Raw genomic sequence first — 3,273 nt, 5'->3', positions numbered from 1 at the left:
CGGGCTTTGACCATATTTCCTTGTTGATCTAATAAAAAGTTTGTAATAGTCACTATTTTTTAGCTAGATCAACAAGAAAATATGGTTAAATATGGTTGATGCCTAAACCAATCATATTTTTTTATCAGTATACACTATACAGTGTCAATAAAATAATAAAATAATGTGAAATAATTGTTTTATGTGTGAACACAACATAACATTTCTATAAACATTTCTTCTTAATAAAATCTTAATAAAGAACAAAAAGAAAATGAACGTACAATACAGTGTGTCTTTAAATCAATGAAACATACATGTAAACATAAACACTTATTATAAAGAAAACACAAAAGACACGTAATGGATTATTATACTATAGGGTCATTTTTACCATCTTCGCGCGGGTAGCTTTAACCGGTTACTCCATTAGAATTGACCAATCGTATATGTCGTTGATCAGAATTAACAAATGACAGTTAATTGACACTTAACCGGTAAATAAATGTAACCGCGGATATGTTGAAAATGGCCCTAATTGGGTAACGAAATTCAGGAAAGGGTTATGTATTTAGTTTTCGTTGGTTGCTTGTCGAGAACCAACGCAAAATTCTTGTTTGAAGTTCTGTCATATTGCACGAAGGGAACTTCTTAACAACTGCGCCTAAAAGAGATAGTGAATTAGTTTCCATTATAAAGGTCGGTATTCATATTCGAGACTTCACATATTCGAGATAAAACCTAGAGCTATAAAACCCAAGGCCCATTTATGGAGATCGTAACCGTTAATTTATGCTGTAATCCATAAAAAATTGACCAATCGCAGTTGATTATTCTTGTTATTACAAGAACTTATTAGTTAACGATGACGGCCTCCATAAATCGGCCTTCAAGTTTATCTTCAGATACTCCATAGCCAATGAAATGAGGCAACATCCAGGCAGCATCTGAAGATGCGTGAACTTAAGTCTTATTTATTTATAAGTCTTGACTATGAATACCGGCCTAAGTATCCCGTATCAAAATTTGATAAAAATTATTAAAATATTACATTCGATTAGTGTTAGAATGTTGGTTCCTTGAAGTTTAATTTTCAGAGATCCTGTGCCTGTATAACTCACAATCCTCGCAAGTGAATTGGAGAACATTTTTGCTAATTGCTTTGCTACAGGTATCGCCTCCTCATTTTTGCCAGTCGGCATGAAAAGAATCAAATAATCGACCTGAAACATAGAAATGTTATTTACATGTTAATTATGTACTTACAACCCGTAGAACATGAAGAGAGGGAAACATAAAAACAGGTAAGGGATTTCATTTTATCTGATATCTATTTTTTGTACTTTAGCATTTAGTAATAGATTTAGGAGAAAAATACCCAGTACTGAAATAACTCTAATAACTAATAAAACTAATAAAAGATGTACGGGATGACATACACTTGAAAGAAAATTCTCATCATTTTTTAGAAATTCGTTGAAAGCATAAAAGGCTTCTTCATCCTTGAGCGGCAGGATAGGTAAATCTTTAGGTTTAATAATTGTTGCATCTTCGGGTGCAAATTTTCTGTACACTCTTGCAATTGTCATACAAATGTGATCCAATTTTCCGCTTATTTCCTCCATCTGTTCTATTACAGTTTGTAGTAGTAATTCAGACTTGTTCTCTGTCAAAAGTTGCAAATAATAATCGAATATATTGTTAGAGTAAGCTTTGTATATTTTTTTATTTGTGCGCATGCGTGATGTCAGCGCTTCTTTTCCACTACCGGCGTGCATGCAAACCGCGTGTCAGTCGTTCGAAAGCCATGCTACAAGCAGCACTGTGATTTACGATATAATAAAGTATAGTTTCTGTTCTATTGGTAAGCACCACCAATTAAGGTTGTTCTCCCTCGACATCCTTCCTATATCGACGCAGACTGAAATCTCTAGAGGAAATACACCTAGCACACTCCAACAGGTTATGGGCCCAGTGTCGTAGTATTTCGAGATTTCAGTAGAAAGAAGGACTGAGCGGAGGTGAGAACAAAAGGACGCGAACGGTAGTAAAAATGTCGGGCGAACTATCAACGAAGGGAGTGAAAAAGTTCGACGGAACGAACTTTCTCGGCTGGAAGTTCCAGATGATGCAGATCTTCGTAGCGAATGATGTATTGGACATTGTGGATGGGGGTCGAAAAATGCCGACAGACAGAGGATCAGCGGAAGGAAAAACATGGGTCAAGGATAACGCGAAGGCCATGTTTTTCATATCATCGTCCATGGAATATACCCAGCTTGAGCCTTTGTTGACGAGCGTCTCGGCAAAGCAGATGTGGGACAAGCTGGCGGCGATTCACTCACACAAATCAGCATCAAACAAGCTGATGCTAACACAGAGGTTCCACGAGTATCGCATGGGTCCAACGGACACGGTGGTTCAGCACGTGTCAAGGATACAGAACATGGCGACGCAGCTCATGGATCTTGGCGAGAATCTTTCGGATTTGACAATCATGGCGAAGGTGCTGGCAAGTCTCACGCCAAAGTTCTCGGCGTTTCAAACTGCATGGGACAGTGTTGAACCAGAGAGGCAAACAGTTGAGAACCTGCAGGAACGTCTGCTTCGAGAGGAAAGCCGGTTGGACGCCGATACGGCAGAAGTAACGGCTTTTGCTGCGATGAAAGTCACAAAAACACGCGGTGACGACTCGTCAACCAAGTCGAAGAAAGAGAGGCCTAAGGCCCGGTTTCACCAACGCGAGTTAATCTAATCGGTCGGTTAACTTGACAGGGTGCCAACATAAAACTTCTTTATTAACCAAGAAAATAGGTTAATAAAGAAGTTTTATGTTGGCACCCTGTTAAGTTAACGGACCGATTAGATTAACTCGCCATGGTGAAACCGGGCCTAAGAAAAAGAAGAAAGACAAAAAGGACATCGAGTGTTTTGTTTGTCAGAAGAAAGGACACTTCGCGCGTGAGTGCCCCGAGCGCAAACAAACGAAGGACAAAGACAAAGATCGCGAGAGCGACGGCGCTCGAGGAGTTGCGTTTGTAGCGGTGTGCGCGAGTGAGACAAACGGACAGAGTCTTTGACTATATAATCATGGACTGCTAGTTACCCCCACTTTTCCTATCCTTACAATGCTTTGCTGTCTAATGGACATGAAACGCGCCCCCAGGTCCTAAACGGCGGAAAATGGAAACATCAAGTGAGATTCCGATGGTAAATGGTGAGAAAAGAAGGTGTCATATCACTATTCTACGATTTTAGCAAATTATATCAATCTGCTAAAAGTCGTAAAATAGT

At 39.2% G+C, this 3,273-nt stretch overlaps 1 pseudogene; it reads right to left on the bottom strand.

Moving 5' to 3' along the window:
* Positions 1-267: 267 nt before the first annotated feature.
* On the bottom strand, positions 268-1,374 carry LOC105570931 (annotated as a pseudogene).
* Between the last annotated feature and the right edge of the window lie 1,899 nt (positions 1,375-3,273).

Source organism: Vollenhovia emeryi, unplaced genomic scaffold (assembly GCF_000949405.1).
Source record: "Vollenhovia emeryi isolate VEMERY1.0 unplaced genomic scaffold, V.emery_V1.0 DF941535.1, whole genome shotgun sequence".
NCBI classification, from domain to species: domain Eukaryota; kingdom Metazoa; phylum Arthropoda; class Insecta; order Hymenoptera; family Formicidae; genus Vollenhovia; species Vollenhovia emeryi.
The sequence above is the reverse complement of the archived record's forward strand: the minus strand, read 5'-3'. Positions and strand labels throughout refer to the sequence as shown.